Source organism: Hemitrygon akajei, chromosome 8, assembly GCF_048418815.1.
Source record: "Hemitrygon akajei chromosome 8, sHemAka1.3, whole genome shotgun sequence".
Lineage (NCBI taxonomy): Eukaryota > Metazoa > Chordata > Chondrichthyes > Myliobatiformes > Dasyatidae > Hemitrygon > Hemitrygon akajei.
In genome coordinates, this window is record NC_133131.1 from 49,347,602 (window position 1) to 49,364,380 (window position 16,779).

Genomic DNA, 16,779 nt, shown 5'->3' on the forward strand with positions numbered 1-16,779 from the left:
TAATGACTGGGGAAAAGAATTATTATTGATTAGGGGAGATAGTATAGTGTGTGTAGGCCTCCGTTAGTCTGGATAGACCATGGATTTGCACCTTGGAAAGTTTCCAGGGAGCAAGCCTGGGCAAGGTTTTTATTTATTTATCTACTTATTTATTTATTTAATGGAAGACCGGCAGTTGCCCAAGCTGCAAGTCACCCCTCTCCACGCCACCAATGTTGTCCAAGGGAAGGGCATTAGGATCCATACAACTTGGCACCGGTGTCATCGCAGAGCAGTGTGTGGTTAAGTGCCTTGCTCAAGGTCACACACACAGCCTCAGCCAAGGTTCGAACTAGCAACCTTCAGATCACTAGACGAACGCCTTAACCACTTGGCCACGCACCAACTGGGGAGATAGTACTGACTGGGGAAAAGAGTTGTTACTGATTAGGGAGTCAATAATGACTGGGGGAAGAGTCATTATGGATTAGGGAGATAGTAATGACTGGGGGAAGAGTCATTACTGATTAAGGGAAAGAGTCAGTAATGAATGAGGGAAAGAGTCATTATTGATTAGGGAGATAGTAATGACTGGGAAAAAGAAACATTCCCTAATCCTAAACCTAACCCTAACCGGGGAAAGAGTCGTTATTGATTATGGGAGATAGTAATGACTGGGGGAAGTGTCGTTATTGATTAGGGGAGATAGTAATGACTGGGGGAAAGAGTTTTTATTGATTTGGGAAGAGAATCAATAATGACTAGGGAGGGAGAGTCAGCACTGACTGGCAAGTGCGATAAGGATCACGAACGTGAACATATCTAAATGAGGTTATATACAGGGAAAATTTCATGTCAATTTGAGGGTTCGCATCCGGAACAATACTTAACGTTTGGAGAGCTGGAAAGATGCAATAGTCAGAATGGGGAGGTTTAGTCATGATAACCTTTCATCATTAGATCGGAACCAATGTGTCAGCCAGTCTCGGAACTGTGAGCTGGTCTTGTCATGTCAGCAAGTTTTAAAATAATTCTTGGGTAATGGTATTTTGTGGTAATAATAAAATCTAATCCTCTGGACAGCTGGGCTCATTTACATTGTTTTAACTGGTTTATCTTCAGCTTCCCTATAACTCTGGGCAAAGTTATGATGCAGAATCTTATAAGGAGTCTATTGCTGAACAATTAGTTTGCATAGCATTGGTTTCTAGAGTTCTGTGAACTAAAGTAGGTTTCACCTAGAGGAGAAAAGGATTGCTGCCGTTTGCCATTAACATTGCTTCACCAAGGAGGAGACTCTCAATGGCAGTGAACGTGTTTGTGTTCCCTTGCTGAATGCTGTTTCAGAGCACTTGTTGTATAAAGTAGATGAAGGCAGCAATTGTAATTGTTCAATCACAAGCCATCGAAGCTTTCTGCTGTACTGTGCATACTTGCAATTTTGGACATGGTTATTACCACTTTGATTAAATGTTTGGCTATATTCATTGCATAGACATGAAGTTTAGAGGAATTTATATTTAATAACAATCACCTGTGGGTAAATACAATTAAAAGGGAGCACTGTACAAAATTTATGTCCACATTTGGGATTATATGTTAAACTTCAGCTTCTGTATGCTGTAGTCCCTGAATCTCTATTAGTGTTGTAAATATTTTCAAGTAGCATTTCATGTAATCTATTGAAGATGTATTTGTTTTTGGCCACATCAGTATATGACATTGGGATTAGATATTTAACATTGTCAGCTGTTTTCACCAAAATGCAGTATAGTATTTGATTTGATATCAAAATTTGATATCAGATTTGATATTATTGATATTGTGCAACTGGCTGCATAACTGATGGGCTTTCCATCAGGTTAGCAAAGTAGCTGTTGTGTCCCCACTTAGTCTGACCAAGGTATGTATTGGTGAGGTCTAGCACTGTCGGGATATCCAGTTAGGATGTAGATGGGCAGTGCTGCTGTCTCCTGACAATGAAGGACAGCTTGATGGAGGTGAACCGATCGCTTGCTTGTAACACTGGGCCTTAGCACTGAGGCCCTTGTCATCATCAGAGTGGAAGTGATCTTCCCACAGCTTTGCACAACATCTGCCGGGGGGAAACGGGGTTTCTTTACACTTCCTTCCATCGCCTGCTTTGTGCTCCAGACTGCACTATTAACTTACCTCCGCTACTCCCGTTTTTCCTTCCTTTCCTGTACCCCCTCCTCCGGCACACTCTCCCTCCTAGTTCCACATACCAGACTCAAGGAGGGCTCCTATCCCACTGTTAGCAAGCTCTTGAGCAAAGAGACTAGATAGAGTGGATGTGGAGAGGATGTTTCCATTAGTGGGAGAGTCTAGGACCCAAGGGTACAGATAGAGTGGATGTGGAGAGGATGTTTCCATTAGTGGGAGAGTCTAGGATCCGAGGGTACAGCCTCAGAACAAAGGGACATCCTTTTAGAACAGAGATGAGGAGGGTTCTTCTGCAGCCAGAGGGTAGTCAATCAGAGGAATTCATGGCCAAGGGGGGGCAGTAGAGGCCACATCACTTGGATGTGTTTAAGGCAGATTGATTGGTTCTTGATTAGTAAGGGGGTTACAGAGAGAAGGCAGGAGAATGGAATTAAAAATCAACCATGATTGAATGGTGGGGCAGATTTGATGGGCTGAATGGCCTAACTTTGCTTCTATATCTTACGGTCCCATGGATCTCTTAGATGCTAAAGATGAACTCATGAATCCCAAGAACTCATCTATCTCGTCATGACCCTTGCACCTCATCAGTCGCCCAGTACTACACTTCTGTGTAACTGTAACACTCTATTCTTCATTCTGTTTTGCTTTCTACTACCTCAGTGTAATTATGTATGGGGTGATCTGTCTGAATGACACACAGACAAATGTTGTTCACTTATCAGTTCCTCCAGTTGAACTCTGTCTTTCTGTGAGTTTTCCCCCCATCTGTCAGTCTGTGGTTTTGTATTGCCATGTGCTCCTGTCCCCGCTCCTGCTCTACTCCGGCCCCTGTATCACTGAGTACGCCGTCTCTCGTCTGTTTCTCATTATTACCTGTATTGCTGCCACCTGTGTCTCATTGTGCTCCACCTATCATCTGCCTCTCTGTTTATTGCTCAGTGTATTTCAGTCCTGTGTTTTCACCTGTTTGTTGCCTGATTGTGCCAGTGAATTTTCCTGAGCCTTTTCAGCATTTGTATCTGAACTCTGTCTGAACATCGACTCTGCCTGTTTCCTGATTCTGGTTTTTGGATTTCTCTGGATGTTTTGATCTCTGCCTAAACTTTGATGCTGACTTTGTTTGCACCTTGGGATTTGTTACTCAATTAATATCTCTGTGTGTACAGTACTGGGTCTGTGATTGGATCCCTGCTCCAGCATCCTGACATCACTACATTTTAGTGCACATGACAATAAAGAATCAATATCAATATCTATCCCAATATAATGCCAATACCAATATCAGTCCCAATATAATGTCAATACCACTATCAATGTCAGTCCCAATATAATGTCAATAGCACTACCAATATCAGTCCCAATATAATGTCAATAGCACTACCAATATCAGTCCCAATATAATGTCAATACCACTACCAATATCAGTTCCAATATAATGACTATTACCACTGCTGGTATCAATCCCAATATAATACTCCAGACCAGATTAAAGACCTCACTGTCAATCTGTGCACAGTTTTTCTCTGCAGTGGTAAGGGAACATGATACTAATGACATGGGGCATTCACTTCCATCACTTATAACAGGTGACATGACTGCACCTATACCATATGGTAAGGCTTCACAAGAGCTTCACTGGATGATGTGGATCATAAAGTGTGAGTATAGTGTCTGATGTCACCATTTCCTTTACCTTTTGGAAAGACACCTCACTCTGCTTTGTCCATTTCTTCCTGATCTGTAGTCATGAGTTCAATGGGTGGAGCATAGCAGCCAGGTTTAGCTGTTATGAAAATTGACAAATCCTTAAAAGGACCAAAACTGTGACACATCCTTTGGCCTTGGACATCGACCACTGCTTGAATTTTCTCAACACACTTGTGTAAATATTGTGTGCTAGTGATGAGACCACAATGTGATGCTTAGTTTAAAGAATTTGCACTTGTTGCATCATGCTCTGAGCCCATAATCTTCTAATTATTTTAACACTTCTTTGAGATTTTCGAGATGCTCTTTGTCATCCAGGTATCACTGAGTGCCGGGGCAGCCTTGCAGCACCTGGTCCATAGCTTTCTGCCAGGGTGCCAGTGCAGATGCTACTCCAAAAATAAGCCTATTATTCCCAATGTGCCCCTTGTGTTAGTGGTAAGAAACACTTTGGACTCTTCTCCCTCTCCACCTGTAGGTAGGCCTCAGCTAAGTCCACTTTGCTGAAGTGTTTCCTTCCAGAAGAAGATACCTTCTATTCTGGGCAGAGGGTACTGATCTACTTACTATACTGGGTTGATGGTAGCCTTAGAATCACCACAGATCATGATAGGGCCATTGTTCTTGGCTACTGGGTCTGCTGGTGTCGCCCATGGGCTCCACTCAACCAAGAATTCCTTCAGTCTCCATGCGATCGAGGTGATTGGCTATTTTATCAGAGATGGTATAAAGAACCAGATGGGGTTTGTAAAACTTGGGTGTGTCATTTTCATTTACCATTATTTTACCCTTCATATGTTTTGAGTTTTCCAATGCCATCCTTGAACACTGCTGTGGCATCATCCAAAGCCTTTCGTAATTCGCTTTCAGTTGACTCTAGTGGAGGGGATATGGCATGCAAGTGCTGGATGGATTTCCAATCAAGTTGTAGTTGTCTCAGCCAGTCATGACCCCCCAATGCTGGCCCTCTTGTTTTCACCACATATGAGCCCAATGTGGCTTGTTGGTTGTTGTATTTCACGGTTACAGATGTCATTCCCACAGGAGCAATTGTTTCTCCAGTATAAGTTCTTAGTTGGATATCTGCAGGCTTCAGTTCAGCATCATTGAAATGTTGTTCAATCTCAGTTTGTTGAATTACTGATACACCCAAGCCAGTGAGTGAGTGGGCCAGTGAAGGAGTGGAGAATTGAGGCTTTGACTCGAGAGATTCTGGCAGTTTTGGCAGTTGAACTGTGCAATCAAGTCAATCAAGATTTGAAGAGCTCAGCAGAAAGCCGTTGATTAGACAGTCAAGATTTGAATAACTCAGACTCAGCAGAAAGCAGCTGATTGGGCAATCGAGGTCAGGTGACCAAGCAGTTTGAAAAGCTCAAACAAATAAATAGAGGGTTACCTCAAGCGGAGCGGCCTGTGGAAAGTGGCCAGTGGAGATTTGAGGCTTTGACTCGAGAGGCTTCAACAAGAAGAGGCGGGGGACGAGCTTCACTCCAAGTGAGGTAAGGTCGGGTAAGTTCCTTTCAAAGGAGAAAGTTTCAAAAGTTGAGGCAAGTATTGGGTAGGTCATGGCAGCTGAGATCAGCCCCATGGTTTGTTCATCCTGCAGTATGTGGGAAATCAGGGATACTTCCAGTGTCCCTGACGACTATGTGTGCAGGAAGTGTGTCCAACTGCAGCTTCTGGCAGACAGCATTGAGCGCCTGGAGCTGCGATTGGATTCATACTGGAGCATCCGCGATGCTGAGAAAGTTGTGAATAATACGTTCAGTGAGTTGGCCACACCGCAGGTAAAGGCTACACAGGCAGAAAGGGAAGGGATGGCCACTAGACAGCGTAGCAGTAGGCAGGTAGTGCAGGAGTCCCCTGGGGTCATCTCCCTCCTAAACAGATATACAGTTTTGGATACTGTTGAGGGAGGTGTCGCATTAGGGGAAGGCAGCAGCAGCTGAGTTCATTGCACTATGGGTGGCTCTGCGGCACAGGAGGGAAGGAAAAGGAGTGGGAGAGCTATAGTGATAGGGGATTCGATTGTAAGGGGAATAGATAGGTGTTTCTGCGGCTGCAAATGAGACTCCAGGATGGTATGTTGCCTCCCTGGTGCAAGGGTCAAGGATGTCTCTGAGCGGCTGCAGGACATTCTGGAATGGGAGGGTGAACAGCCAGTGGTCGTGGTGCACATAGGTACCAACGATATAGGTAAAAAACGGGATGAGGTCCTAAAAGGCAAATTTAGGGAGTTAGGAGATAAACTAAAAAGTAGGACCACAAAGGTAATAATCTCTGGATTACTACCAGTGCCATGTGATAGTCAGAGTAGAAATAGGAGGATATTTCAGATGAATACGTGGCTTGAAAATTGGTGCAAGGGGGAGGGATTCAAATTTCTGGGGCATTGGAACCAGTTCTGGGGGAGGTGGGACCGGTATAAACAGGACGGTCTGCACCTGGGCTGGACTGGAACCAATGTCCTAGGGGGAGCGTTTGCTACTGCTGTTCAGGAGGCTTTAAACTAATGTGGCAGGGGGATGGGAACAAGTGCAGAGAGACAGGGGGTGTAAAATGAGGGTAGAAGCAAAAAGTAGTAAGGTGAAAAGTAAAAGTGGCAGGCAGGCAAATCCAGGGCAAAAAGCAAAAAGAGCCACTTTTCAACATAATTGTATAAGGGCTAAGAGTGTTGTAAAAACAAGCCTGAAGGCTTTGTGTGTCAATGTGAGGAGCATTCGTAACAAGGTGGATGAATTGAATGTGCAGATAGTTATTAATGAATATGATATAGTTGGGATCACAGAGACATGGCTCCAGGGTGACCAAGGATGGGAGCTCAACATCCAGGGATATTCAATATTCAGGAGGGATAGACAGGAAAGGAAAGGAGGTGGGGTAGCATTGCTGGTTAGAGAGGAGATTAAAGCAATAGAAAGGAAGGACATTAGCCTGGAGGATGTGGAATCGATATGGGTAGAGCTGCATAACACTAAGGGGCAGAAAACGCTGGTGGGAGTTGTGTACAGGCCACCTAACAGTAGTAGTGAGGTTGGGGATAGCATTAAACAGGAAATTAGAAATGCGTGCAATAAAGGAACAGTAGTTATAATGTGTGACTTCAATCTACATATTGATTGGGTAAACCAAATTGGTAAGGGTGCTGAGGAAGAGGATTTCTTGGAATGTATGCGGGATGGTTTTCTGAACCAACATGTCGAGGAACCAACTAGAGAGCAGGCCATTCTATATTGAGTATTGAGCAATGAGGAAGGGTTAGTTAGCAATCTTGTCGTGCAAGGCCCCTTGGGTAAGAGTGACCATAATATTGTGGAATTCTTCATTAAGATGGAGAGTGACATAGTTAATTCAGAAACAAAGGTTCTGAACTTAAAGAAGGGTAATTTTGAAGGTATGAGATGTGAATTAGCTAAGATAGACTGGCAAATGATACTTAAAGGGTTGACGGTGGATATGCAATGGCAAGCATTTGAGGATCGCATGGATGAACTACAACAATTGTTCATCCCAGCTTGGCAAAAGAATAAACCAGGGAAGGTAGTGCACCCGTGGCTGACAAGGGAAATTAGGGATAGTATCAAGTCCAAAGAAGAAACATATAAATTAGCAAAAAAAAGCGGCACACCTGAGGACTGGGAGAAATTCAGAGACCAGCAGAGGAGGACAAAGGGCTTAATTAGGAAAGGGAAAAAAGATTGAGAGAAAGCTGGCAGGGAACAAAAACTGACTGTAAAAGCTTTTATAGATATGTGAAAAGAAAAAGATTGGTCAAGACAAATGTAGGTCCCTTACAGTCAGAAACAGGTGAATTGATCATAGGGAACAAAGACATGGCAGACCAATTGAATAACTACTTTGGTTCTGTCTTCACTAAGGAGGACATAAATAATCTTCCAGAAATAGTAAGGGACCGAGGGTCTAGTGAGATGGAAGAACTGAGGGAAATACATGTTAGTAGGGAAGTGGTGTTAGGTAAATTGAGGGGATTAAAGGCAGATAAATCCCCAGGGCCAGATGGTCTGCATCCCAGAGTGCTTAAGGAAGTAGCCCAAGAAATAGTGGATGCATTAGTGATAATTTTTCAAAACTCCTTAGATTCTGGATTAGTTCCTGAGGATTGGAGGGTGGCTAATGTAACCCCACTTTTTAAAAAAGGAGGGAGAGAGAAACCGGGGAATTATAGACCGGTGAGTCTGACATCGGTGGTGGGGAAAATGCTAGAGTCGGTTATCAAAGATGTGATAACAGCACATTTGGAAAGAGGTGAAATCATCGGACAAAGTCAGCATGGATTTGTGAAAGGAAAATCATGTCTGATGAATCTTATAGAATTTTTTGAAGATGTAACTAGTAGAGTGGATAGGGGAGAGCCAGTGAATGTGGTATATTTAGATTTTCAAAAGGCTTTTGACAAGGTCCCACACAGGAGATTAGTGTGCAAACTTAAAGCACACGGTTTTGGGGGTATGGTATTGATGTGGATAGAGAATTGGTTGGCAGACAAGAAGCAAAGAGTGGGAGTAAACGGTACCTTTTCAGAATGGCAGGCAGTGACTAGTGGGGTACCGCAAGGCTCAGTGCTGGGACCCCAGTTGTTTACAATATATATTAATGATTTAGACGAGGGAATTAAATGCAGCATCTCCAAGTTTGCGGATGACACGAAGCTGGGTGGCGGTGTTAGCTGTGAGGAGGATGCTAAGAGGATGCAGGGTGACTTGGATAGATTAGGTGAGTGGGCAAATTCATGGCAGATGCAATTTAATGTGGATAAATGTGAGGCTATCAACTTTGGTTGCAAGAACAGGAAAACAGATTATTATCTGAATGGTGGCCAATTAGGAAAAGGGGAAGTGCAACGAGACCTGGGTGTCATTGTACACCAGTCATTGAAGGTGGGCATGCAGGTACAGCAGGCAGTGAAAAAGGCATTCATAGCAAAAGGATTTGAGTACAGGAGCAGTTGTACAAGGCCTTGGTGAGACCGCACCTAGAGTATTGTGTGCAGTTTTGGTCCCCTAATCTGATGAAAGACATTCTTGCCATAGAGGGAGTACAGAGAAGGTTCACCAGATTGATTCCTGGGATGGCAGGACTTTCATATGAAGAAAGATTGGATCGACTAGGCTTATACTCACTGGAATTTAGAAGATTGAGGGGGGATCTTATTGAAACGTATAAAATTCTAAAGGGATTAGACAGGCTAGATGTAGGAAGATTGTTTCCAATGTTGGGGAAGTCCAGAACGAGGGGTCACAGTTTAAGGATAAAGGGGAAGCCTTTTAGGACCGAGATGAGGAAAAACTTCTTCACACAGAGAGTGGTGAATCTATGGAATTCTCTGCCACAGGAAACAGTTGAGGCCGGTTCATTGGCTATATTTAAGAGGAAGTTAGATATGGCCCTTGTGGCTAAAGGGATCAGGGGGTATGGAGAGAAAGCAGGTACAGGGTTCTGAGTTGGATGATCAGCCATGATCATACTGAATGGTGGTCAGGCCCGAAGGGCCGAATGGCCTACTCCTGCACTTATTTTCTATGTTTCTATGTTTTTTCCATTTTAATTAATTAATTATCCATTCACCTGGTGTAGGCCATATTGTTTGTCTCTTGTTAGTTTTCATGTTGTGAATTGTCAGGCTAGCTTGTCTGGTGTCACTCTCATCATTACCAGATATTTCATCATAAGCATGTAGATTCTCTTTTTGAAACTGCTGCTTGACTTATCTTTTTCGCTCCCCTGTGTAGACCATTTATTTTTGTTTTCCCAACATGCTCTGAGTACATATCGTACTTTGTTACATTCAAGTTTCACCTGTAAACCTGCATTCATCTGGTGTACATGAGCCCCTGCAACAACATTAATTCAAATTGTTTGGCCAGGACGGTTTCTGTCATTGCAATTTTCTTCACATTCGCTTTCATTCCTGACTGCATCTCTGGATGCTGTCTCGATTGATACCGTGACTTCAACTGCTCTTTTAAATGTGAGTTGTGCTTCTGTTAGGAGCCACTTTTGAATGTTTTCTTGTAAGATTCCGCAACTAAACAATGTCTCGGTGGATCGTTAAGCCCATCACTAGACTGACAATGCTCAGACAATCTCTTCAATTCAGCCACATAAGCTGTAATAGAGTCCCCTTCCTTTTGGTTCCACTTGTGAAAGGTAAAACGTTCTGCAATTAACAATGGTTTTGTTTCTATAAATGTTCCTGCGTTACTTTCACAACATGAGCATACGAGCAAAGCTAATTTCAGCATGTTTGCTCGGAGCAGTTAAACTTCCAAGCAAACTGTGTAACTTTCCACTCAGTAACACCAGCACTTGCTAATCATTGGCTTCACAATACTGCTCAATTCGTTCTGAGTACTGTTAAGTTTCATGAAATCAGAATCAGAATCACAACTGGGTTTAATATCACTGGCATATATCATGAAATTTGTTGTTACATGGCAGTAGTACATTGTAATACATAATTATAAAAACTGTAAACTACAGAAGTATATATATATATATGAATAATTAGTGCAATAAGAGAAAAAAAAGAGTAGTGATGTTGTGTTCTTGGTCCAGTGTCCATTCAGAAATCAGATGGCAGAGCGGAAGAAGCTGTTTCTGAATCATTGAATGTGTACCTTCAGGCTCCTGTACCTCCACCCTGATGGTAGCAATGAGAGGAGGCCATGTCTTGGGCATTGAGGGTCCTTACTGATGGGTGCCACATTTTTCAGTTATCACCATTGAAGATGTCCTGGATGGTGGGGAGCTAGTCCCCATGATGGAGCTGTCTGGGTTTACAACTTTCTGCAGCTTATTTCAATCCTGTGCAGTAGGCCCTCATACTAGATGGTGATGCAGACAGTTAGAATGCTCTCCACAGAACATCAGTAAAAATTTCCAATGAGGAAATCAAGATTCCAGTTACAGATGGAAGTACAGAGGCCCAGATTTTGGAGCTTTTTTGACCAGACCCATAGAAAAGAAAAACATGGAGCCAGGGAATAACGTTTAGTTTTACTTTAGTGAGGTGTACGCATATGATGTGGTGGAGTAATGAGATATGCCATTCTTTACTTTGTACATTTAACCCATAATGAATCATGTAAACAAACATTGCTTAATCAAACTATATATTTGCAACATTACTTAATATTAAATAGACAACAGTTAGAAAATCTGCTACTGTTATCTTATTTATCTTCACAATAATCTAGTTCCGAAAGCCATATTTCTAGATATAATGTGGTTTTTTGCTCTTTCTAAACATTTCAAAAACATTTTGCTTAATGGAAAGCCGACTTGTTTATAGAATAAAATTTTAACCAGTTGGTCAGTAACTAATATTTTCCAGCCTCACCTCACCACAAATAAACAGATGTATGTATCTTTACGTAAAGTGGGTGTTCAAAGACTTCAACCACTCTGATGAACATGGAATTAGAGTGGGTGTTTCTGTAAACATATATGTATGGCTGGTAGCTTTTTATTTTGGTCAACCTGACCAAAATTAATGCCATGGCAAGACATATTTTGCCTCCACATAAAAAAATAAATCTTGACAGCTTCCCTGCATTAAAGAAACTGCATCTTTATTTTTAGTGAAAGCTTGATGACCTGCTCACAAGTGTGAGGTATTGCACTTTGGAAGGAAAAACCAAGGTAGAACATACAAAGTAAATGGTAGGGCACTGAGAAGTGCAGTAGGACAGAGGGATCTGGGAATACAGATACAAAATTCCCTAAAAGTGGCGTCACAGGTCAATAGGGTAGTAAAGAGAGCTTTTGGTACATTGGCCTTTATAAATCTAAGTATTGAGTATAAGAGTTGGAATGTTATGGTGAGGTTGTATAAGGCATTGGTGAATTTGGAGTATTGTGTGCAGTTTTGGTCACTGAATTACAGGAAGGATATTAATAAAGTTGAAAGAGTGTAGAGAAGGTTTACAAGGATGTTGCCGGGACTTGAGAAACTGAGTTACAAACTCAGGAAGGTTTGAGAAACTTTGAGAAACTTGAGAAAGGTTGAATAGGTTAGGACTTTATTCCCTGGAGCGTAGAAGAATGAGGGGTGATTTGATAGAGGTTTTTAAAATTATGATGGGTATAGATAGAGTGAATGCAAGCAGGCTTTTTCCACTGAGGCTAGGGGAGAAAAAAAACCAGAGGACATGGGTTAAGGGGGAAAAGTTTAAAGGGAACATTAGGGAGTTTCTTCACACAGAGCGGTGGGAATGTGGAATGAGCTGCCAGATGAAGTGGTAAATGCGGGCTCACTTTTAACATTTAAGAAAAACTTGAACAGGAACATGGATAAGAGGTGTATGGAGGGATATGGCCCAGGTGCAGGCCAGTGGGACTAGGCAGAAAAATGGTTTGGCACAGCCAAGAAGGGCCAAAAGACCAGTTTCTGTGCTGTAATGTTCTATGGTTCTATGATCTCTGAACTTCAGTTTGAACAAGTTTTAGCAATGCTCATAAAGGCCACCGGATGGCGCACCATTTGCAGTATCATCTGTAGAAAAGGAGATTTGCACCCAACCAACACATTTTATGTCCTTTTGAGACATCCAAAAGAATGCTAAAGCCACTAAGTGTAGCTTCTGTTGTAACCAGAAATGGTATATTAATTTGCACATAGCCAGCTCCTACAAACAGCAATGTGGCAAAGGCCAGATAATTTGGTTTTCAGTGATGTTCACTGAAGGATAAATATTGTCTAATGGGTTTCCTGGGAGAGCAGATGGAGCCTCTGTTTGATCTTTCATACAACAGATGGCATATAACTGTAAGATGCTTACCCTTAACGGCTCTTTAATGTCAATCTAGATTTCTATGCATTTTGGAGTGGGATGTGAAACTGGAGTTTACCATCAGTATCAGAAATAGGTTTAATATCACTGGCATACGTCGTGAAATTTGTCACAGAGGTGAGAAGGCTATTGAATTAACAGTTGAAAAGACGGAAGGATCTGAGTGAGCATTGGGTGCTGGCATATTCTTCAAATCTTGCAAGGAAAATGTGCTGTGTGTGGGAGAGAAGCAGATCCTTATTATTGGATCCTATCTATTGATAAGAATTTGCTTGTTATTGCCATGGGATACCCAGAACCAGGCATATTTACCCCTTTGAGCTCTGAAAGGGAAAAGCTGCAGATGTTGAAAATCCAAAAGTAAATAAGTTCTGGTACTGCTCAGCACGTCAGGCAGCATCTATAGGGAAAATTAATCAAGATTAATTAGCCACTATATATTATCCTAGTGTGTAGATGAGTGGTTGAGTCTGGTAAGAGCTCTTTGAGTATGGAGAGAACAGAATGAGATTAGTGTAATTGGGTGTTTGGCATGGACATGATAGCCTGAAAGGACTGTTCTTATCTTGTATGACCCTATAAACTCTATAAAATTACTAGGACCCCCTTCAGATTCCATTGTGTAGTCTTACTGCATTGCATTGTTCTGATCCTAAATACTTCTTGAGTGTTTTTAATTGTAACTGTTCTTTACTGGGCCCTTTGATGAGAACCTGTAAGGTTTGTAAATTAAAGGGTCTGTTCATCTCAATGAGTTAACCTCCAAAAACGATTCAAGATGCAGGAAGAGTTATCTTGAAGAGTGAAGTGAAGGCAAAGAGAAATGACAGTCATTATTTTGCAAGGCTTAATGTTGATGACAACTGAATAGTTACCGGTAATTAGTTATTTGGTTTTGAGTTAGCACTTGTTTCGATGTCTGGCTAACTGAAAGTGAATTGTAGGCTTCTGTGACTAGAAAAGAAAATAGACACAGAATCATAGACACAGATAGACATTGGATTCCTTCTTCTCCCGACTTTGACCTTTCCCACCCACCTGGTTTCACCTATCACCTTCCAGCTAGCTTTCTTCCCCTTGCCCCACATTTTTAATCAGGTATCCTCCTCCATCCTAAAGAAGGGTCTTGGCCTGAAATGTCAACTGTCTATTCATTTCCATAGATGCTGTCTGATCTGCTCAGTTCCTCCAGCATTGTGTGTGTGTTGCTTTGGATTTCCAGCACCAGCAGACTTTTCCAAGACAAAAGAGATGATTGTGGATTCAGGAAGGTGCAAGTTGACAACTCTCCACTGCACGTCAATGGCTCTGCCATGGAGAAAGCGAAGAGCATAAAATTCCTTAGTGTGCACACAATGGGCAATCTCACCTGAACCCACAACACGTCCTCATTAATCAAGAAGGCACAGCAGCATCTACACTTTAGGAGATTTAGATGTGCAAGGCTCCCTGCCCCCATTCTAACACCATTGAGCATCCTGCATCATTGTGTGGTATGGAAGCTGCAAGGCATCAAATTGTAAGGCGGCATCCTACAATTTCTTTGACCCACTACCGCACTATCATCAGGAGGGAGGTAGAGGAGCGTTAGAACTAGGGCTGCCAGACTGCTTCTTCCCTCAGGCTGTGAGTGAGACTACAGAATACCCTGCCATCATCGAGGTTTCATTCATAGGGCAGGGAGTTGTTTACTGTACTAGTCACGGTATATGTTTACCTGTGTATTTTGAATAATATTTTATTAGCTGATTTGTGGAGATATTTTGTGTTATGTGCTATGTGTGATAAATGTTTTGTGGGTACACAGCAGTTTGGAGGAACGTTGTTTTGTTTGGTTGTACATTATGTCCAAGGGGTGATTGATAAGTTCGTGGCCTAAGGTAGAAGGAGTCAATTTTAGAAAACCTGGCACATTTATTTTTCCTACATTTACACACTCAGTCCAGCGGTCGTGGAGCATACGGATCCCTTCTTTGTAGAAGTTGGTGTCTTGGACCTCCAGAAGTGGCCCACAGCAGGGGTGATTGATATGTTCATGGCCTAAGGTAGAAGGAAATGAGTTATTGACTTCAAACTTCCTGTGTTTTCACTCAAAGTTGAACTGAGCTGTATAACTCATCTCCTTCTACCTTAGGCCATGAACTTATTAATCACCCCTACTGTGGACCACCTGGAAGTCCAAGATGCTCTTGTTACATGCACGTGCAGTTCAACTCTTCAACTGATAATGCAGAAGATTTGAAGTTAATAACTCATCTCCTTCTACCTTAGGCCACGAACTTATCAATCACCCCTCATACAGTCAGATGACAATAAACTTGAACTTGAACTTTGTATGCTAAGGAACTGTGCATAGAATTAACTACTGCACAAAATCCTCACTTCTGGATTGAGGTTTTCAGGTCACAGATATGATTTAGTATCATGTTGTGGACATAGATCCTCCCACATATGTAGGTAGTAGCAGAGGTTGCTGTGAATCCTGGGTGATGACATATTGGGTGCAGAACTCCTCTGATATTGTCCACATGGATGTATCATTTACATGGCTGTGTCTTCATGGAGTTTGTAATAAATGCCCAGCCATGGGTCAGTTTTGCTTGCAGCAAAGTGAATTGCAAGTAAAGTGAGGCCTGAATGTAGGTTTATTTTTGTTAGCTCTTTAAATATAAATATCTTCAAGGCTTCAACATCATTAAGAGTCAGTTCTTCCATGATCCATCAGTGACCTGTTTATCAAATCTCTTACTATTGAAAATGCCATTGATGATGAATTTTGGCTACTGATATCATCTGGGTTAGATCAATGATAGGAAAACCAATGCAAGTGAATGTGAAAAATTTCATCCAAAAATGAATATATTATATTAACAACTAGCACAAAGACACCTAGGAATGTGCATTGGATTGTTTCACGCAATGTTAGGGGATTTGCCAACCTTTCAACTTACTTTCAGTGCTGTACAAATGAGTTTCTAGTCCAACATTTGCAACTCCAGCCTTTTGTCGTTGAACCTCTACTACATCACATTGATCTTCTGATATTCACTCTTGGTGGTCCTGTGGTGTAATTCAACCAAAGGCTCCAGCAACCCAGGCTGTGTGCAGTTTGAATGTCTGAATGTTCCAGTTTCTTCGCAGATTCCAAAGACATGTGGTTTGGCAGATGAGCTGACTGCTGTAAGTTGCTGCCAGTGAGGAGGTTGTTGGTATAGCCTGGAGGGGTGGGAAATGAATGGGAATTTGGAATGAGTGTCGATGGTACTGTACTTCATGTTTGATGTGGAAGGAGTGAGCCAAAGGACCTCTTTCCTTGTCCAATCACTCTGTGTTCAAATGCCCCCACAACTAAATACTGAAAAGATTAAAGTTCTTATCTTTGACCTCTGTCATGAAGACTTTTTCCCATCAAAATGAATTCCTTTATTCTTGGCTAGTATCTGAGGCCAGACCAGACTATCTGCAACCTTGCCATCCCATTGACACAGAAGCTGCTCTTGGTGAAGGGCACAGCCCTTGTAGAGTTTATGGCCAAGGCTGATCGATTGTTATGGTCTTAGACGGTACTCTACACAGCAGCAGGCTCAGAAAAAAATCACAGAATACTACAGTACAGAAACAGGCTCTTCACCGTATCTAGTCTGTGGCAAACTATTAATCTACATAGTCTCATTGACCTGCACCTGGACTATAGCCTTCCATACCCGCCTAACCATGTACCTATCCTGATTTCTCTTAAATGTTCTAATGCAACCCACATCCACCACTTCCACTGGCATCTCATTCCACACTCTCACCACCCTCTGAGTGATGAAGTTCCCCCTCATGCTCCCCTTAAACATTTCACCTTCACACTTAACTCATGACCTCTAGCTCTCTAGGGGGGGGGGGGGGGGAAATCCTGCTTTCCTCTAGGGAAAAACCCTATCTATACCCCTTATAATTTTGTATACCTCTATTAAATCCCCTCATTGCCCAATGTTCTATGAAATAGAATCCTGACCTCCTCAACCATTCCCTGTAGCTCAGGCCTCAAGTCCCAGCAACATCCTCGTAAATTTTCTCTGCACTCTTTCAATCTTATTGTATCTTT